Here is a 22,748-nt window from a genome sequence, read left to right as displayed (position 1 = left end):
TCAGGTTTTTTTTTTTTTTTTTTTTTTTTTTTTTTTTTTTTTTTTTTTTTTTTTTTAGTACTTACTTACTTTCTGATGCATCAAGATTTTCCTGGCTCTTATAATTACTGTCTCGTGTTCTAGTATCAGACATTTCCTCAAAGAGACTGATTTGTTTCAGAATGGTAGGAAAACTTATATCTGGCTGCTGAGTGAGCACACTGTATCTTGTCTCTCATTAGTAATGCTAGGAAGTATGTATGTGTATATCACCTACCTACACACACCTAGTTAGGAAGATTTTGATGTGGAACTGTATGTATCTGTATTAAACTAAACACAAGTTTATGTTGATATCTTCACCTCTGATCTACTATCACATGAGTCTTTCTACCCTTCTCCACTTGCTAATTTATAACCTCCCACTTCAACACTGAGGGACCTGGTTGCTACTATCTGTGACTTATATAACTCATTGTTTGATTCCAGATACCAATACTGTGGTTTTACAATTGTTCACCATTATCCCTGTTGGAAAGAACTTTATAAAATGGAATCCAATGATGAAGTATAGTTTATTTCCCTTCAGCCTACAGATTATATTAATTGTTAAAGAGACTTAGGTCAGCACCGTTTGCCCTACACCTTCAGAGAGTTATTTCCCACATTTGTGTCTTAGTCCATTTTGTGCTTCTGTAACACAATACCTGAGGCAGGGTAATTTGTAAGTAAAGAATTTTCATTTGGCTCACAATGCTGGTGGCTGGAATGTCCGAGATTGGTCAGCTGCATCTGGTGGGGTCTCAGTCTTTTTTGCCTCATGGTGGAAAATGGAAATGGAGCAAGGGGTGTAGCAGAGATCACAGCAACAGTGAAAGCACAAGGGAAGGCAAGAAAGCAAGACTCTTTTTGACAATCTACTCTTGCAGGGATTAATCCATTCCTGTGAGAGCAGACAGGACTCACCCCCATGGGAGGGCATTAATCTATTCATTATGGATTATGGAGGGATTGATCTCCATAATCCAAACACCTTCCACTAGGCCCCACCTCCCCACACTGCCAACTTGGGGGTCAAATTTCAACATGAGTTTTTTTTTCAGGGACAAACAACATCCAAACCATTGTATTTTGTAACATAGTTAAATTATTTTTCACATTATGGATTCTGTGCTGGGATACTCCTGACCCTGAATAATATTATTTAATTTGAATGGAGTTTGATTTATCCGTTTAGCTGTAAAATTCTCCATTTTTTGACAAATGGGTAGTGGCCAGTATATACTATTAAAGAATCATATGGAACACCTCAAACCCCAACCCCACGCAGCCAATGGCTTCCCATCTGTGTAGTTTCCCTTCTCTGGAATCTCATTAAATGAAGTCACACTGTGTGAATTCTCCTCACACTGTCTTCTTCCACTTAGCTATGTGCATGAAAGATCACTCATGTCTTCGTGTGAGTTTATAGCTTGTTCCTTTCTATGGCAAAATAGTATTCCATTGCATGAATGTATTGCAATTTGGTTATGCATTTCAGGGACCAAACCTTCCTCTTCTTTGTTCCAGGGCTGGAAGCCTTCAAGTTATCTAACAATAGATACATTAATAAGGGAGAAAATGCTTGGCTGCTTGTTCCACTTCTATCATCGTGTGATAAAATTCATCAGATGGCAGGATCCAGTTTACAAAGAGTTAAAAATAGCCCAAAGAAAAGAAACAAGACTAGAATCTGATATCCCACAAGGGCTATAGTTTTCCTATAAAAAAAAAAAAAATTCAGATAGGGTCTGGCTCTATGGTCGAAGCTGGAGTGCAGTTGTGCAAGCTCAGCTCACTTCACCCTCTATCTCCTGGGTACAAGAAAGCCTCCCTCCTCAGTCTCCTGATTAGCTGGGACCACAGGAACACGCCATAATGCCCAGCTCATTTTTGTATTTTTAGTAGAGATGCGGTTTTGTCGTGTTGCTCAGGCTGGTTTTGAACTCTTGGCCTCCCAAAGTGCTAGAATTGCAGGCATGTGCCACCATGCCTGGTTGAGTTATAGATTTTCATTGAAACACAAAATTTATCTCGGTTGTAACCATCATTTTTGATCATAGATAATCAAAGATTATTCTTGTTTTAAAATAAGTCTAGCTTTGTTAGATTTTGCCTGATTATTTGTGTAAGTGCAGGAAGAAAAGGAGCTGACCACACAGATGCTTTCAAGCTTCTTTGCTGCAAGTTTTCCTACAGTATCTCAGATTGGAGTTTTAAAGGCCCATTGAGGCTAAAAGCCAAACCAAGAACATACTATCAAATTTCAGCTGCCAACCTAATAGCTTTGAGTGAATTCCTCTCTTCTTGAGGCTCCCAAACTATCCCTAAATTTCTGGGCCTACAAGAAAGAACCTTTCTTACAACCTGCAAGGATGTGAATCCTGTAATCTCGGTATCAGGCTGGCTTTTCTCAGACTGCTTTGTAAGGACTGAGTCCGTAAAAATCAACCTTACTTCCTTAAAATTGCTGGTCATAACTGATCTTACGTACACTATTGCTAAATATAATATTCCAGTAAAAGACTTGATAATATAAACAAAGTTTCCAATTATATCCTGTTCTAAGGTGAACAGATTCTTATTAGACTTCTGCTAACAACTATATTGTCATGAAAATAAGAGTGTTCAGTAAGAATTTCAAAATTCTGGAGAAATTGGTCAAGGAAAAAGAGAAATGCTTCGTTTCTGTTTAGATAAATGTAATCTACTAAATTTTTGAGAGTTATAGTTAGCTTAAGAGAGATTTCTTAAATCCAGAAACTATAACATTAAAGAACCAGCAATGCTCAAAAGAAGCTATAAAATTATAATCCATTTTCATCAATTTATTCAGTGCCCTGTACTCAATTCCAGTCTTGCTGAATCTTGAGTTAGCAGTGTCATGAACCCATCAGTTTCTCAACTAGACTTCTGGAAGCTTCACTGAGTCAAGTGTATAATCTTAAAGTTATTTGAGCAATATCATCAGAAGCCTGTAACCAGAGTACTGGTCATAGTCTTTTCCGTGAGTCTCTGAAGGAGTCCTGTGTTGGAGACCAACATTCTGATCCACAGCTGATTGCAGGAGCTTTTAGGAAAGCATCAGGCCTAAATAATATCTAAATGACAAAGAGCATGAAATGGCTATGACAAAAGATCTAATGAGAGTTCATTACACCACAACTGACAAGGATATTCAATTTTGTCGGTGGCATAAGGCATTTAAAATAATAATTGAAAATATGACTCATAGTACTATATCACCACATACCATGGATAAGGAAGACACTGACAAATTTCCAGGGATTTTATATATTTTCTTACAACATAACATTTTGCTAATTCAAATATAACACAGGGAAGGTTAGATATCTCTTTTTACTTTTGTATTTGGTACAGTTTTTCTTATAAAAATTACAACGTCCTTTATTTGCATACCTTGCCCTACATTTTCTGCATACTTTGCATAGAGTTTCTAGATATTCTATCAGTTCTAGTAATTATATTTATGTATAGATGATATTTTTAACACTTAGTAATCTTTATTTTCCTGAGTAAACTAGGAAGTAGAAAATTTTAAATTGTCATATATTAATATTTTATAGTAGATTAGAAAATGTATGAGTATATGATCTCCCAACATCTAGAGTGATGTTTCCATATAGTAAAATTTCTCAGCGTTGTGGACAAAAAAAAAAAAAAAAAAAAAAAAAAAAAAAAGGGTTTATTAACAGACCAAAATATCCTTTTTCTCTCTGTAGAAATAGGGGGTCAGAAGTGTATATAAAATTGAATTATTTATGTTTGGTAATTAATGTTTTAGTATTGTAACTTATTTATAAATGATCTAGATATTTAATGTGAATCTTTTAATTAGCTTAACTTTAGTACTTTGGAAACTATTATTAGGCAGATTTGCTGTAAAAATTATTATTGAAATAATGATTTTTGTAGAAAGACAACTTAATTAGAATCAATCTATAAACGTTAAGACTTTAAGTATCTAATAAGTATAATATTAGCTTATTTGAGTAGAACTGAAGAAGAATAGAAATTTATGTTGGTTTTATATTTAATAGTGATAGTTCTGAAGGCATAGTTGTTTTATTACACCAAAAATATTAAATTGGTCTTATTTAAATATGTTTTATGTAAATTGTGTTAACTTGAAAAACATTTATATCAGTTTCTACATTTCTAGGAGTTGGGAAATATTTATGTATAAACGCTTATTTTTTTTTTTTCCAAGCTAAGTTACAATAGAGCATTTTTAGAGGATTTTATAAATGAATTTTGCAATGCTATCTGGTGTCAAGAAAATATCACATATACATAACATACATTAATAGGCAAAAAACACAAATAGAGATCTCATAGGTTTCATTCTAAAATTTATCCATGAATCAGGCATATGTATTCTCATGGTTAATTTTAGATATCTGGTTGATTGGATTAAGAGACACATAACTGGTAAACCACAGTTTCAATATTTTTACTCATTTAATTACGAGTTCTCCCGTATCAAAACTAATTAACAAAATAACAATTTCTAGGACTTCTCTAGGAGAGTATGGAAGGAATTTTGAACTTTGTAATACTGTCAACTGAAGAATGATGAGGTTGATAAATTTGGAAAGGAGTGATTTCATTGATTACATTTGTATTTATTTTTGTTTTTTGAGAAGGTGTTTCACTCTTGTCCAGGCTTGAGTACAATGGTGTGATCTTGGCTCACTACAACTTCCATCTCCTGGGTTCAAGCAGTTCTCAATCCTCAGCCTCTCAATTATTTGGGATTACAGATGTCTGTCACCAAGCCTGACTAAGTTTTTTGTATTTTTAGTAGAGACAGGGTTTCACCATGTTGGCCAGGCTGGTCTCAAACTCCTAAACTTAGGTGATTCACCAACTTTGGCTCCCCAAAATGGGAAGCATAGACTCCAGCCAGAAGTCAGAAGCAGACACTTTAAGAGAGAGATAAAGAAAACAGAAATGTATGCTGAGTGGCATGGTCAAATACAAATCCTTAATAAGCTCTAGAAGGAGTCATGAATATTTATAAAAGGAGAAATGAGTGCAATCGCAGTTGAGTTTCTTACTTCCTCATGGGTCCCATGTACAATGGGTGATCTTTTATCAAGCAAGAAAGGAAAGGCAGCTTCAGGCAGATGGTTGATATAAGTGGCGGAGTCTTGAAGGGGCTGGTTTCTCTTAAATCCTTTGGTTAGGTGTCTGTTCAGATTTCTGTGCATCTTTAACTGGGCTCCTTTACTTGGTTTTAAGATATTTTTATATATTGAATACAAATTCTTAGATCTGTATTTTGCAAATAGTTTCTTACAATATGTGGCTTGTGTTTTTATTCCCTTAACAAGATCTTTTCCAGAGTATACACTTTTAATATTAAAAAAAATCCACCTAATTCTTTCTTTGGTGTGTATTGACAGTTTGTGTGGTTTGTTAAAATTCGTTACTGAACCCAAGAGCAGATAACTTTTGTTCTATGTTTTCTTCTGAAAATTGTATAGTTTTGCATTTTTAGTGTAAGGATGATTTTGAGTGATTATTTGTATAAGTTGCAAAGTTTTCATCTACATTCATTTTATTTCCTATGGTTTCCAATGAATTGTTTCTTCACTTATTTTGGGAAAGACATGATAGTGGGCTCTGTTAGAGTCAGTAGATAGCTAGACATGAATATGATGGAGATGGAGTCTCACTCTGTCACTGAGGCTGGAGTGCAGTGGCATGATCTCAGCTCACTGCAACTTCTGCCTCCGTGTTTAAAGAGATTCTTCTGACTCAGCCTCCCAAGTAGCTGGGAGTACAGGCCCACACCACCACACCTGGCTAATTTTTTTATGTGTTTGTAGTAGAGAGTGTTTAACCATATTGGCCAGGCTGGTTTGAACGCCTGACCTCATGATTTGCCCACCTCGGCCTCCCAAAATGCTGGGATTACAGGTGTGAACCACTGCACCCAGCGAGAACATTGTGTCATAATGACAAATGGGTAAATTCATCAGGTGTCAGGGTTTTTAGGGTTTAAAGTTGGGGATTAGGATTCGCAGTTGAGAATCTAGGAGTTAAGTTTTGGGCTTCCTCTGGAGTCTACATGGTGTCAGAAGAAAAAGAAATGAAATACTTCAGGCTTGGTGGTACTCCAGATTTTGATCTTCAGTCTGCCTGTTACACATACATTTTTAGTCTTCGAATCAGCTGCTCCATACATTCTAGGATTTATAGTCATGGGAGAGAAAAGATGCTTTCTCCATCTTGCCCAGAACTTGAAACCCAGTGCAAAATAATCCTAACCTCAAAACTCAGTGCCATAAAACAATAATAGTGTGTTATTTACTAAGGTTCAGGTTCAGGTGTCAGGTTTGGGATTGGGAAATTGAGTTCAGGTGAGGGTTCGAGTTAAGCCTGAGCATCTGTTTTAGAATTAGTGCCGACATCAGGGATTGGGTTGGGATTATTGTTGGGGTTTGGATTCATGCTCAGATTGAAGGTTTTTATTTGTTTGTTTGTTTTTAGATGAAGTCTTACTCTGTTGCCCAGGCTGGAGTGCAGTGGCATGATGTTGGCTCACCACGACCTCCACCTCCTGGATTCAAGCACTTCTTCTGTCTCAACCTCACGCACCACCATGCCCAGCTAATTTTTGTATTTTTAGTGGAGTCACGGTTTCACCATCTTGGCCAGGCTGGCCCCAAACTCCTGACCTCAAGTGATCCACCCGCCTTGACCTTCCGAAGTGCTGGAATTATAGGCATGAGTCCCCGCACCCAGCCAGATTAAAGGTTTTGAATTGGAATCAAGTTCAAATTTAGGATTGAAATCATGGTCAGGGTATAGGTTAGGTTTAGGATTGGTTGGGTTACAGACATGTGTTCAGGTTTAGGGGTTTCAGTAAGATTCTAGCTCAGGTTTGAGTTTAGGCCTGGAGTGTAGGGGATCCATTTCAGGTTAAGACTCCAGCTCAGTTTTAAGGCTTAAGAGTTTGGGTTCAACTCTGGGTTAGATTTTGAGTTTGGAATTAAGGTTTATATTTATGGTCAGAGTTTATGGTATAAGGTTTGGGTTAGGGTTAATGTGGATGTTGAGACTGAGTTTTTGGTTTAATTTGAAATGTGGTTTGGGCTCAGGCTTGTACTCTGACTTGATTTTTAGGGTTTGTGAATGCACACTTGCATTCTGGTTCAGGTTCAGAGTTTGGATTTGTATTTGAGTTTACTATTTGGGGTTGGGCGAAAGGACATGATTGAAATGACGTTTGGTTCTGGGCTAGAGCTGAGGCTGGGATTTCAGGTTGGGGTTTGGTTCAGTTTGAGGTCTGCACTGAAGCTCAGGCTCTGAATGCAGTTCATGATAGGGCTCTGACCAGAGCTCAGTTTGGGCTAGAGCTTCGGCTATGACTGAGATTGAGGTTAGGTCAGAGGCTTAGGATGGAGCTAGGTGCAGGATAGTTCTCCAGATATGCTTGGACCATCCCAGTTCTCTTTTCTGGTAATTCTCAAGAATAATTGTAAAATGTCTGGGAATGCAACACCCTGAGATAAGAAGAACCAATTGGAATAGCCCAGGCTCTGTTCCAGTGCCCCTCACCCAGAACAGGATGTCATATCACACTTCAAACAAGTGGTTCCTTTACTCCACAGAGTACACACTGCAGAGCAGAGAGCTTTCCAGGATCCTTCAGTTGCAGTGCAAGTGAGGCATACACAGGCAGGAGTCTATCTACCTGTCATGAGCAGCTTTCCTGAGCCTTGAGGGACTGGCTCACAGTAAATTCTAGGCTTCTGTTTTCCCTTGCTGCCTACTTATAATTAATAAATGTGCTTCATATAACTTGTGTCACCAGACCCAGACAAGCTGGTAAGCAGTGCACAGGGAACCTGCTTTATACTAGCTTAAGACGTGGGCTGAAAATGGTAATAGGATTGGGATTAGCTGGGTTTGGATTCTAGTTCAGGTTCAGATTTGGATTTAGAGTTTTCCTGTTCAGGTTCAGGCTCTGACTTGTGTTTGGAGTTTAGTGGTTTGGGTTCAATGTTCAGTTCTGAATGCAGATTTACAATTTAGGGTTTGGGTTCAGGATTATGATTTAGATTTGAAGTCAGTGCAGGAATGATTCACATTTGGGCATGAGCTGTCACTCAGGTAAGTTTTAAATATTATGCCTGTGGTCTCGCTGTCATTCAGTATCATAGTTCAAGTGCAAATTTGATTGGAGTTTGGTTTCAGATTACAGTTAATGTAAGGGTTGAGTTCAGGTTTTAAGTTGTGGTTTCAGTTTATGTTTAGATTGGATTTACAGTTTGGGCATGGGCTTGGACTCAGACTCTGGCAATAGTTTTATGTTTAGGGATATAGGCTTGGGTACGAATTCAGGTTAGAGTCTCTATTTGGCTCCAGGTCAGACTCAGGGCATGGGTCAGGTATTGGACATATGATTGGACTGGAGCTTCAGGTTTGGGTGTGGGGTTATGTCTGGGTTTAGAATGTGGTTCAGCTTAGAGTTTTGGGCTTGGGTTTGTTCTAGTGCTCTGCTTAGACTGGAGTTGATGCCATGGATGGGGATGGAGTTTGGGCTGGTGTTGAGGCTGAGTTTGATTTTGGGACTATGGGAAAGGTTGAAGTTGAGGTTAGCTTTGGGATCAGGATTTGAGTAAAGAATCAGGTCCAGGTTTGGAATAAAGTCAGGATATGATCCCTCAACCTGGATCTAGCCTCAGTACTGGTTTCAGGGTTTGGGTTTTGAATTCAGGTTAGTGGTCAGGTGCAGTGTTCTAGTTAGGTTTGCAGTTTGACTTTAGGGTTAGAATACCAGTTTGAGTTTGGGTTCATGCTTAGGCCTTTCGGGGACCTTTTGAGATCAGGGTGTAGTTCATGCATCGGGTTTAGGTTTTGGTTTGGTTTTAGGATTCAGGCTTGGACTGGAGTGTAGTTAGGTTCAGGATTTAGGAGTTCAATTTTAGTTTCAGGTTCAGAGTTTGGATTGCAGTTCACATTCATGCCCAGACTTGGTCTCTGACTCCATTTAAATATTATGGCTAAGGGCTTTGGATTAGGATTTTGATTGGGGTTCAGGTTTTGTCTTTAAGTTTGAGTTAGGCTTTAATGTTTAGAGTTTGAGCAAGTTATGCTTTAAGTTCAGTTTGGATTTAGGTCATATTTCATGTTTAGGACTTTAGTTTGGTGTAGTTGTGGTTGGGAACAGGGTTTGGAAAACAGGGAAGTTTGGTCCCAGGTTGAAGTCAGCATTGCGGTTGGGATTCAGGTTGTTGTTTGGTTCAGAATGGGTTCTGGGATTTGGCTTTGGCTCAAGCTCAGGCTTATGTCTAGCTTGGAGGCTGCAGCTCTGACTGTTGTTGGGGCTGGGGTTGATGTCAAGTGTGGATGTGGGGTGTGAGGATCAGGTTTGGGATTAGGTTTGGGCTTTGGATTATTGGATTTGAATTGGGTTTGTTATGATGCTCAGGCTTGAGTTCTGACTTGGCTTGGTTTTAGGGTTTAGGGATTCCAGCTTGAGTTCAGGCTTTAGAAAGTCGAGTTCAATTCTAGTACAGGTTTTTGTTTATGGGTTTAGATCGGATGTTGAGGTTGGAGTTTATGGTTTTAAAAATTTAGGGTTGGGTATGTGGTAGGGTTAGGAACAGTTGGGTACAGAGTTTGAGTCAGGATCGATTTAGGAATTGGGGTAAGAGTTTGGACTCAGTCCTCAGGCTAGGGCTTGGCATGGGCTGGAGCTGGGTCTGGGACTTGGCCCGTTCTGTGAATGGACTTGGGCTAAAGCTTAGCCTGGATTTCGGATAGGGTTCAGGTTATGAGTAGGGTCTTGTTTCTGATTGTGGCTGGATTAGGGTTGTATTTGAGGGCAAAGTTTGGGGTTGGAATTCCAGCAGGAGTATTGATCAGGATTCAGCTCAAGCTGTGATTCAGGCTTGGTTTTGGCTTTTAAGGGTATGAGTTCTTGTTCAAGTTTGGAGTTTGGCTCCTGGTTCATGTTTAGGATTAAGTTTTAGGGTTAAATTTCAGGTTCAGATTCTGGTTGAGTTTGCCTATGGGTTTGAGTTGGCTTTATAGTTTAAGGCTCATGTTTGTGTTCTTTTCTGGATTTGTCTTAAGGATTTAGATGTGAAGTCTGAGTAGGAGTCAAGTATGATTTTAAACTTTAGGGTTGGTCTTGTGATCAGGGTTGTTTTTGTTGTAATGTCTAGGTTCAGGCTCAGGTTTATGCCAGGTCTGAGGCTAGGGCTTGGCTTGGGTTCAGTTAGGGTTAGGGTTGGGGTGCTGGTTTTGACTGAAACTTGGGCTAGAATTGAGTTGGGGCTGCTTTGGATTATTGTGATTATGTCCGGAATCCCAAATTCAAACTCATGTACCCAATGCACAGCTGAGGCCAAACACTGAGACAGCAGTTCTTGGAGACAGAGGAAGGTTTATTAGATTTTGCCAAAGCAATAAGATGAGAGAGCAAGATCTGTCAAATCTGCCTTAACAAAAAGATGCAACAAGGAGTTTTTATGCAGCTAAGGAATAAGGGAGGGGTTGTTTCAGAAAACTGAAGGGGAAGTCTATGTTTCTTCAATCTCAGGTAACACCTTGAACAACCAGACTTCTGGGCATCAACAGCTGGTCCTAATATCCTTCTAAACATCTATTCAGTCTGCGATTTTTTTTGGGGGGGTGTATGTGTGTGTGTGTGTGTGTGTGTGTGTGGTGTGTGTGTGTGTGTGTGTGTGTGTGTGTGTGTATGTGGCCTTGAAGTTATCTCCTCCTGCTTGACAAAGAAATAATGTTTTACTGGACCGAGCATAGAGAGTCAACACCAAGACAAAAGTATGCCAAATTGTAGGGTTTATTGTTGCAGGTGGCCACAGAGGACTCGCGTCTCTCCAACCCATGGCTGGGGAAAAGAAGGTTGCCAATACTTTTTATACCCAAAAAGCCACCTTGGAAGTGGGGGTGAGATTGTGGGGCAGGGTGTAGAGGTGAAGATATTCAGACATTCTGAGGGCCAGGTGATTCCATAAATCATTTCCTGGGCAGGGAGGAGGGTGCGGGTCTCCAGACATTCTGAGGACTAGAAGTCTTGTTGTCAATTTGATTGTTACCTAAGTGGTTTACAGAAGTCAAGATAAGCGTTAGTTTGCACATTGTCTGAGTTAACGTAGAAATAACACATTTTAGTCAATTATTACAAGCTGCAGGAGCCGGGAGGGATTTAGATGGGGATGCTTATTCTGATTATTACTGGTAAGCAAAGACTATCAACTCTGGCAGTTACTGATAAGCGGCTTTACCTTTTGCATTTTGCAAAGTAAACTAGCAGTTATATTTACAGAGGCCAAGGCCCACAGTTATTGTGAGGAGAATGGGGCAGCCTTTACAATTTATTTAAAAAAAAAGCTTTTTCCTTTATAAAATGGCATTGCTCAGATTCTAACTTTAGGCTACCTGTGCAACAGTAATATATCAGCAGTTTATAATCATAATGTGGAAAATAGAAATAATGGACAAAAAAGTGAATAGTTAACATGTGTAAGCAATAGTCTGATCAGAATTTTCATTATTTCAATCACTAGAATGTTGGGATGCTGAAATCTCAAGGGGTCTGATTACAGTTGGATTAGGGTGGCATGAGGTCAAACTTGGGAAGAGCATTGGCCTTGATATAGACTGGTGTTCTGGTTCAGGCTTGGGCTCTGACTTTGGCTTGGTTTTAGGGTTCAAATGTTTAGATTCAGGTTCTGACTTATATTCAGTGTTTGACTTTTAGTTGAGATTTGGAATTAGAGTTAGTATTAGGATGGGTTTGGGGTTTGGCTTGTTTGTCAAGTCGAGGTTAGAATTGGAGGTCTAGGGCTTAGTTTTAGGGTTTATGGGTTCAAGTACATTTTCTGGTTCATATGTAAGTGTACTGTTCTGGGATTTTGATGGAGATCACATTTGGGTTTGATTGGGGATCGTGGTTGAGCTTGAACTTGGTCTCTCACTTCTGCTCAGTTTCAGTGCAGAGGGGAGTTAGTGTGCTTGTTCAGGTTTAGTGTTTCAGATACCAGAGGCAAGATCACAGTGGTAGGGGACAGATTTAGCCAAGAGTAGGGCAGATGTCAGAGCACAGAGGGCAGGGGTCCTGAGCTTAAAGGCTGGTGCTGTCCTGGAGTTACAGCAAAGAGCCTGGACCCATATGGCAAAGTTGTGGAAACAAAAGGCTGAGCCCCATGCACATAGGCAAAGGGCTGAGGTTCAGGCCCAGAGTGAGGAGTTTCATCCTTAGATAGAGGAGCAGTGGGTGAAGCTGGGAGCAAAAGAAGGAGCCATTTCCCCAGAGGGCAGAGCTACAGGCCCAGATGTCATTTTTATGGTTAAGGGCTTGATTTTGCATTAGATTGGGATTCATGTTTGCGGTTAAGATTAGGGGTACAGTAATGATTGTAATTGGAGTTAGGACTGGGTTTGGGTCTGAGTTTGGGGTGTGGTATGGTTCAGATGACTGGGTTTGGGTCCTGACTTAAGCTTGGTTTTAAAGTCTAGGAGTTTGTACTAGGGCTTTATTCAGTTTCAATGTTTGGCTTCAGGTTTAACTTGGGTTTAGAGCTTAGGTTTTGGGTCAGGTTACATTTGTTTTAAAGTTTGAGTTTGTGTTCAATTCTGGTTAAGGATTTTGGATTTGTATAGGGGTCATGGGTCAGGTCATAATGTGTTTGGAATTCAGAGTTTGGGTTTGAGTTCAAGTTTGGGATCAAGGTTTATGATAAGGGTTGGGGTTGGAATTGGAATTGGAGTTTCATTCAGATTTGGATTACAGTTTATGTCCTGGCCTGTGCATAGGCTCTGACTGAAGCTTGACTTCTGAGTTCAGGGGTTTGAATCAGGATGTTGTTTCATGCTCATAATTCACCTTCTGGTTCAAGTTCAGGTTGGTATTAGTGTTATGGTTGGGATCAGTTTTGGTGTCAGTGTCTGATTGGAATCTGTTTGGGTTTTGGGATTAGACTCTGACTTGGGCTGGGTTTTTAGGGTATAGGACTTTGGCCTCAATTGGGCTAGGGTTTAGTGTTTAGGACTAGGGTTCAGATATGGATAGGATTTGTGGTTTTGTATTCGAGTCAAGGTTATGATTGAGAAATAGGTCGCACGAAGAGTTTAGGATTGTGGTTGGGACTTGGGCTTAGGTTCAGGATAGGTTTTAGTGGTTATGGTTGGATCCTAGTTTACATTTAGATTAAGTGTCAAGATTTCTGGATTTGTGTTCAGCTATGGGGATGGTTTTTTAAGAGTGAAAAGGCAAAATAATAATAATAATAATAATAATAATAATAATAATAATAATAATTAAACTAATGTAACTAATTCTATTTTTGTTTAAGTGACCTTTACGCATTCTGGCCCATAGGCTAGGATAATTTTAGAGCACTGAGATAATATGGAAAAACAGCAATCAGGTATCTTTTAAAACATACTCTGGAATTAAAGAAAATGCATGTAAACAACTAACTATTTTGTTAAAGATATATAGGAGCATTTTGACCTGAACAAAGACTAAGAATTTCCCAAACTCCTTGGGTCCTCACTGGCACCCGGATATCTGAAGTTGTTGGGCCCTTCTGGATCCCTACTCTTTCCTCTACACTTTGTCTTTAACATAAAAGGAACCTAAAATTTTTGGTCAATTGAGATGGTACTTTAGGATGCTAGCATGTCACCTTCTAGGTTTGCTGGCTTTCTTAATAAATGTGCTTTTTTCTCTCACCAACTCCTGTATCTTGAGTTTTGTCTCAAGTAGCTAGCAGCTGAACCTGGGGTCAGTTAAAATTTCAGGGTACAGTCTCAAATTCTGGTTTAGGACTTATGGTAGGTGTTACCACTAGGGTTAGGGTGAAATTGATGTTGAGTTTTATTTCAGGATAATATTGAGTTTTGATTGTTTTTGGATTTAGCCTTAGGCTTAGCTAGTGCTAAGAATATGGTAAGAGGTACACTCGAGTGGAACTGGGGAATATTGGGTTAGGGTCAGAATCAGAGGTCAGGGTCAGGTTAAAGATCAGGATCGAAAATTGTGTCAGGGTCAGGGTTGGGGTTAGAAATGTGGGTTGGGGTTGGCATCTGGGTCTGGGTTGGGGTTTGGATTGGGATCGAGGTCAGGGTTTGATCAGGGTCAGTGTCAACATAGGGCTAAGTTTAGGAGTTAGGATTAGGTTCTGGATAAGTGTTGGGATAAGGATCATTATCACATTTTTCTCATTACTTTAGCTTGAGGCCTTTAAGTTTTGGTTTATTCAATGTTGTCTATTGTAGGTTTAGAAACAGTTTGCTGGGAATTTGATTGAGATTAAACTCAACGTATAAATCAACTTTGAAAGAATTGTTATCTTAACTATGTCTAGTTACTAATGGTGAATAAGGAGTATCTCTCAATTTATTTATATATTGTTTCTTTCAACTGTGTTTCCAGGTGGTATGAATGCATATGTGTAGCTTTTTAAAAAAATGTATACTTAAGAACTTTAATTTTTAGGCCTTTTGTTGTAAATGATATAGATTTTTTTTCTTTATTATTGTTTTTTAATGCATTTTAGGTTTGGGGGTGCATGTGAAGAACATGCAAGATTGTTGCATAGGTCACACATGGCAGTGCGATTTTCTCCCTTCCTCCCCATCACCTATATCTGGCATTTCTCCCCATGCTATCCACTGCAACTACCCACCCACACTGTTCCTCCCCTATTTCCCCCAAGAAGACCCCAGTGTGTAGTGCTTCCCTCCTAATGTCCATGTGTTCTCATTGTTTAACCCTCACCTATAAGTGAGAAAATGCAGTGTTTGATTGTCTGCTCTGTGTCAGTTTGCTGAGAATGATGGTTTCCAGGTTCATCCATGTCCCTACAAAGCACATGAACTCATCATTTTTTTGTTTGTTTGTTTCATTTTGTTTTGTTCTGTTTTGTTTTGTTTTTGTACAGTTTACCCATCTGATGAAGGGCTGATATCCAGAATTTACAAAGAACTAAAGCAGATTTACAAGAAAACAAAACAAAACAAAACAAAAAAAAAAAAAAAAAAAAAAAAAAAAAACAAAAAACAAAAACAAACAAACAAACAAAAAATAATAATCCCATTCCAAAGTGGGCAAAAGATATGAACAGACACTTTAAAAATGATAAAAATGATATAGATATTTTTAAATACCATATTCCAGTTTTAAAATTCCACTTGTATCCATATATAATTGCTGATACATAGGACATCAGTTCACTTTTGTCCATCAGCAATCAACTTTGCTTTTATCTCTGTCCATTCTGTTCAAGGTGTGGGATGGTAGGTTCTCTTTCAGTTTTAACTTCCAAAATCATGGCATGAGATTATCAGAACAATGGATTTCAGAGATCCACGGGGACCACAGGAGAGGTCCATGGACACCACTATACAGAGAGCACTTCAGCATCCTGCGCTGCCCCAACAGCCTGTAGGGGTCACACAAAACCCCAAAGGATTATAAATTATTCTACTATAAGAACATATGCACACAAATGTTTATTGCAGCACAGTTTACAATAGTAGAGACCTGGAACCAACCCAAATGACCATTGATGATAGACTGGACAGGGAAATTGTGGCACACATACCCCATGGAATATTATGCAGCCATCATAAACGATGAGTTCGTGTCCTTTGTAGCAACATGGATGAACCTGGAAGCCATCATTCTCAGCAAACGGACACAAGAGCAGAATATCAAACAACACATGTTCTCACTCATAGGGGGGTGTTGAACAATGAGAACACATGGACACAGGGAGGGGAACACTACACACTAAGGCCTGTTTGGGGGAAACAGGGAAAGGACAGCGGGGGGTGGGGAGTTGGGGAGAGATGGCATGGGAAGAAATGCCAGATATAGATAATGGGGAGGAAGGCAGCAAATCACACTGCCATGTATGTACCTATGAAACAATCTTGCATGTTCTTCACATGTACCCCAAAACGTAAAATGCAATAAAATAATCCCACCTTTTTGGACCTTCCCCCCATGTTCCCCACACAGATATCTGGCGCCTCCACAGTGATGATTAAGCTTTGTTCTCCTCAGGTTTCATCCAGAAGGTGCCACTATGGCTACAGGACACCTGGGGGCCATGCCTAGGTAGGACACAAATCTCCTCCTCTTCAGGACCCATCTCGGAGAACCCTCTGTGGCTAAGGAACACCTAGGGGCTATGCTGGTGCAGCCTCAGGACACCAGAAGGTAAGTAAAAGCTTCCTGTATATGCCCTGAGTGCAGAGGAGGGAGCACTGCCATGTTTTACTTTCTCATGTTGTTAAGGATTTTTGGGGTGTCACTTTTCTGGCAGGAAATCTTTCTGGCTATTGGCACCTTTGCCTGAGTTTGTTCTCACCTGCTGAATTTGTTCTGCTCACTTAGCCTGGTAGGCTGCACTTGGCTTATTCTATGGGCCTGGAGTTCATGCCCGCCAAGGGCAAGTCAGGCATGAAATGGTGAGGGGTGGGTGAGCAAGTGTAGGATCTGGCTACTGCACAGTCAGACACACCGGCTGCTGCAGTGGGGTGGGCAGCTCCAGGTGCCAGCATGGGTGCTGGCTCTCTGCAAGGCCGTGGCTGGACAAGACAAACCACAGGCAGCTTCCACAGCTGGCACTGGGGAATACGGTGGCACTCGGAAGTAGAGGTGACAGGAACTGCAAGGCCCCAAAGAAGAAGTCACAGCCTTGGCTGGGGTAGCTCCCAGGTTGGTGCTCCCCAAAGGACTGCAGCTCTTCTCTCCTTCTCTTCACTCACAATGTGGCAAGCAAGGGGCACGTCTCAGCCCTGTTTGTGTTATAGGTCTTTTATCCTTGCCACTGGTGGATTCCAAGTTCTTGTTCTGCCATCAGGAAGAATGAAGTACACAGACAAGAGGGTGAGCAAGACAAAGAGAACCTTTCATGAGTGATAGAACAGCTCAGAGGATACCCACAGCAGGTAACTCCTTTCCACAGCTAAGGGATCTTGAAGAGTGTTAAGCTCCTAGTTGAGAGGGTAGCTCCTCTCTGCAGCTGGTCATCCCATTGTCTGCTCTGCTCTGGCTGAAACTGGGGCTTTTATGGGCCTCTGAGGGGTGGAAGTGGATGCCAGTTGGTCTGTGTGTGGCCATGGGCAGGCCTGGAAAGGGCATCACAAGTTCCCAGCATAACTGGCAGCCCAGCCTACAGCCTTCAGGCCCTCTGTGGCCTGAAGGTGGGGCCTCATCAGGGACCTAACCCCTTCTGCCCAGGAGTCTTTCTGACTCCTGCTGCCATCCGTGGAACCGTGCTTATGGTAAGGGTTACCTACAGGCCAGCACCAAGCCACCCTCAGCCCACCCCAGCACTTGTCTGTGCCCAAAGTGCAGAGGGAGCCAAGGTGGCAGGGGGCTGGCATGTAAGCTCTTCCCCTAGCATATGCACACCTCGGCAGGCTGTGGTAGCACCTGGACTCACCCTCAAACCCCCATCAGATTACAGCAGGTGCTGAGAGCCAGAGGTCAAGTAGTGGGAGCAGACACCCCCAAGCCTCTGGGGGCAGGTAAGACCCCCCTCCCAGTCCCCTGAGAGTGCAGAATGCAGAGATGACCAAGTTCTGTGCTTGGAGGGTCTGGCTCCCACTCACTCCATGGAGCGTACAGGCAGTCCCAGGTGCACCTCTTTGCAGCTTGGGGTGGGGGCTACAGGTCCTCGCTGGGCCCCTCTTTGCCTGTCCCTTCATTCCCTACAGGGCTGTTCCCCTGACAGCAGGCAACTCAGCCCAGCCCCATCATGGCAGCTCCCAGGACAGTGGGCTCCAAGGGGCTCTAGCTTGTCCCTGGCTCCTGCTGGCTCCATGGAGTGCAGCACTGCCCCAGGCCCAGCTCTGCCTCCTCCCTGCACCCTCTCCACGGTGGTGTTGGGTGAGAGCCCCAACACAGGGCTAGGGTCTGGAGCAGCAGTCTCTGGACCTGGAATAAGGTCCCATCCAGCCACAAGAGGTTGGGGGCAGCACGTTTGGCTGCCTCTGGGACTCAGGGCACAGGGGACACAGGGCACAGCCTGATGCTGCCATCAATGTTATGTTTATTTTATTTTACAAAAGTGTCCCTTCGTTGAGGGTTTGATACTCATCATCACAGCAAGCCCAAGTGTGTTTTTCCAAATTTGTGTTTGCTTCTGGGGGAAGTATTGGTACAGAGAAAAGGGAAACCCTGAAAGCATCACAGCGAGTCCCCTCAGGGCCTCCAGGACACACACTCTGCAGACTTGCTTTTATTTGTGTCTCATTGGCTTATTCTCACAGTATTAAACTGCTTGAAAATATTGAAGAGTATGTGTCTTAAAACTCACAACATTATTTTAAGTATAAATAGTATACTTATGTCTGTGAAAAGAATTTTAGGCAAAATAAATTTAAACACATTTCATTTGTACAAAAGAATGATTCATGAATTGAGAAGCTCCGAAACAGAAAACATGTTTTGGGCTCCACATTCGCAGAGTGAGCAGAGCTTTTAGAGGTAGAAGCTAAGTGAAGAAATAGCCTGATTGGCTCCAGCTAGATGACTGCCTGATTTGGAGAATGGTTCTGTGGGTATCCCTAGCCCTATAGCCAACCGACTGCTGGGCTCTTTGTGATTGACTTCAGTTGGTTCGTTAATTTTTTTAAAGTGAGTTACTAGAAATGCATTCAGGTTAAGTTTGTGTTTCCTTAGGGAAGACCTTAGTGTAATGACCTCCTCCTTATTTGCTTTAACATGTCAAAACCATATTTCATTTTCATTTTACTTTCCTGGCATTAATAGAAGTAAACTGACAACATTTTTGTTGTCATTCACAAAGCCAGTTTAATTGGCAGCGTATTTGTAATGTTACATAAAAGAACGTGTGTCTTACAATCACTGTTATCTTAGATTAGATGAAATATGTTAACTCTATTAAGCTTGTTATTAAACTGTAACACAAATTGAGTTCTCACTTTTATCCTTGGCTTTGGCCATTTAAAATACACTCAACTGTCACTTGAGGAGAGGCTTCTTTCTGAGAAATGTGTCATTAAGTGCTTTTATCATTGTACAAACATTATGGAGTGTACTTGCACAAACCCGGATGGTATAGCCTACAACTAGCCACACCTAGCCTATATGATATAGCCTGTTGCTCCTAGGGTACAAACCTGTGTAACATGGTACTTTACCAAATAATATATGCAGTTTTTACTACAATGGGAAGTATTTGTGTATCTATTTAAACATATAAAATAATGCTTTGAACCATGAGGTTATGACATGATGTCTAGGCAGAAATTTTTAAGCTCTGTATAATCTCATAGGACCACCACCTATGTATGTAGTGTGTGACCATAACATCAGAATTAATTGAAAAGATCAGCTTACATTAAGCTATGAACTCAGATGGTCCTTGGGTCTTTTCCACTGGGAGATCTTTAAGCACTGTTCCAAGCTGTTCTATGCTAATATTCATAGTTTCCTTAATTCAGAATCCATTTTGTTAATGTGTATTTTTACTAGGAAATCACCTGTTTCTTCCAGGTTTCCAGTTTGATACAGTTGATTTCTTATTTGACCTTTGATTTCTCCTCTCTTACTAGTTTTATACAGAATTCTTGATTCTATATACTTTTGCACTCTCTTTTTATGAGCAACAAATTTTTAAAATATATTTTTTAGCTTTTCTTAATGGAAGAATTGTCCTGTTTGATAATTTCTCATGACCCAATGATGACCTTAAATAATTGCTAATTAACCTCAGCTTAATAGGCTATCTTTTTCAGGACCCAACTGTTAAAACTCTGTCACATGACATGTGTAGGTTATGTTTATAACCACAGAAAAGAAAGTGACATAGAGAAAACAGAAGTGGGATACACAGACAGCTTCACTGGTTACAGCCTGGATTTGTCTTTAGGGAACCTAATTTGAACATTTGGCAGCCTAACATTGGCTGACGCTTGGCAGCTATGATTGGTTTGTCCTCAGCTATTTGTTAAAAAGACAAGATTTCTAAGTCAGATTCTCAGTTTGTTTATATGCTAAGTTAGGTTGTAGTCCTTTACAAAACTCTTTGGAAGGCTTCATAAGCCCAAATTTAATTTAACAAATCCCCATTTTTGGTCAGCCTTTCAATTTTGAGAAACTGACCAAAACTTTGGGCATTGATACCATGAGACAATTCTCTGTCATCATTGTAAATGGATTCACTTGTTCTCAGTATAAAGTTCAGAAGTCCTTATTTGGTCTCAGTTCTCATTGTGCAATAGCAGAACAGTGAGTTTTGTAAGATGGGAAGAAGGAAACAGAACAATGGAAAATAACAGCTGATTGGTTATGTAAACCAAAAATAAAATTCTAAGGCCCCCAACCACCTTCTCTCAGCCAAGGGGATTCCAGAGTTAACCTGAAAATGTAGTTCTGGCCATTATGAAACAGGGAGCTGGACATGCCTCTTTATACTCCTCCATCAGTAACATCAACACAGACCTAAGTCTGTTAGGAAAGGTGTATAATCTTTTTTTCTCTGAAGCCTGCTACTTCAAGGCTTCATCTGTATAATAAAACCTATGTCCCCACAACCCTTTATCAACCCAGATATTCCTTTCTACAGATGATAACTCTTTAAACTAATTGCCAATACCAAAATTTTTAAATCTACCTGTGACCTGGAAGCTCCCACCCCTTGAGTTTTTCCCCCTTTCCAGATCAAACCAGCATAAATCTTACATGTATTGATTGATGTATTATGTCTCCTTAAAAGGTATAGAGCGAGCTGTAACCTGACCAACATGAGCAAATGCTATCAGGACCTCTCGAGGCTGTGTCACGGGTGTGTCCTTAACCTTACCAAAATGAACTTTTAATTTGACTGAGATCGGTCACAGATATTTTGGGGTCACAGTTAATATCAGGTTATTTCAGGTTACTTTTTGCATAAGGGTTAAAGCAGAGGGGACTTTCTTAGGCTAACTCAGGTAGACTGGAATGTAGTCTTTTTCAAGAAAAAATGACTTGTTTAGAAATTTATCTGCTTCCTTAAAGCTTCAGTTTGGTTGTGTGGCATTTAGCATCACTGACTCCATTCTGGTTTGGCCTGCTCTGTTGTGGCCTACTGCAGGAGCACAGTCCAGAAAAATGGCCTGCCATAATTTGTTTGATAATTCTCCCCTTTTGGTCAGGTTCTCACCTAGGCGAGAGTGTGACCCAAATGCTGCACATTAGTAGTATTCTCAGTTGCCATCATTTTGGTTTCTGGTCTCAACACGTCATTTCAGTAAAGTCATTAAAACTTTCTTCGATTATTCTTGCCAGCGGCAGCTATCCGAGTTACCCTAAGTTACCAATGGTGAATCCATATGTATCTGCAGCAACTTCGGTTCTTGTATCCTCAGGAGAAAGAATTGCACTGAGGGATGTAAGGTGGAAGAAGGAGCCAAGGCGAGTTTTAGAGGAGGAGTGCAAATTTATTTTTAAAAGGCTTTAGAACAGGAAAGAAAGGAAAATTCTCTTGGAAGAGACCCAAGAGGGCATCTGAAGGTCAAAGACAGCATTGAACCTTGATCCTAGGACTTTATAGGCTCACCTCTTTCCCATAATTCTTCCCTTTGTGTGGGCTGCCCACATTTGCAGTGAGCACTTACAGTCTGTTTAGGAAGTTTTAAGTATGCCCATTTAGACTTTCTTCTCCTTTCTGATGGAGTATCCCCAGAAGGTCATACTTCACCATTTTGTCTCTTAAGCATCCTCTATAGTTCAACAGTGTGTAGTCAATCACCAATCAATAATATTTCTGAACCCAGTGAGAATTCATGGCACACAACTTTGTATCAGCCGATTCCTTGTCCTTCTTTTTGCTTTAAAAACCTGCTTGTAACAGAAGTTGAATGGAGCTTGTATCTACAGACATTTAGTTCTGTGTCTTCTGGGTGGGTGTTTTTATCTTGGCTCAAGTAAACTCTGAAATTCTGTTTTGTGCCTCATCTTCTTCCTTTAGGTCAACAATATGAATATACTTTAACATGGTACATTTATTCCTGATGAGCTACTTCTGTTGTACAATCAAATGTAAGGAAGTGTCAATGAAGAGTCAGAATCTGTAAAATCTTTGAAGAGATTTAATCTGAGCCAAATATGAGTGACCATGGCTCAGACGCAGCCCTCAGGAGGTCCTGAGAACATCTACCCAAGGTGGTCACGGTGCAACTTGGTATTACACATTTTAGGGAGACATGACACTTCAATCACATACATTTAAGAAATATGTTGGTTTGATCTAGAATGGCAGGACAACTGGAAGTGGGGTGGGGGTTTCCAGTTTATGGATAGATTTAACATTTTTCTGTCTAACAATTAGTTGAGTTTATCTGGAGACCTGGGATCAATAGAAAGCAATGTCTGGATTAAGATAAAGGATTGTGGACACCCAGATTCTTATTTGCAGAGGAAGTCTTCAGGCAGTAGGCTTCACAGAGAATATGTTTTAAAACGTTTCTTATCAGACCTAAAGTCTGTGTCCATGTTAATGTCAGAGAGGTATGATGAGGCATATCCGACCCTCACTTCTCGTCATGGCCTGAAACAGTCTCACAGATTAAATTTTAAACAGCCCTGGCTGAGGAGGAAGTCCATTTAGAAGGTTGGGGGAGGGCTTAGAATTTTATTTTTGGTTTACAGAAGTGTATTTTGCTTTTAATATTATCAACTGTATTTCTAGACTAACAAG

This window comes from Saimiri boliviensis, chromosome Y, assembly GCF_048565385.1.
Source record: "Saimiri boliviensis isolate mSaiBol1 chromosome Y, mSaiBol1.pri, whole genome shotgun sequence".
In the NCBI taxonomy this organism is placed as follows: Eukaryota; Metazoa; Chordata; class Mammalia; order Primates; family Cebidae; genus Saimiri; species Saimiri boliviensis.
The sequence above is the reverse complement of the archived record's forward strand: the minus strand, read 5'-3'. Positions refer to the sequence as shown.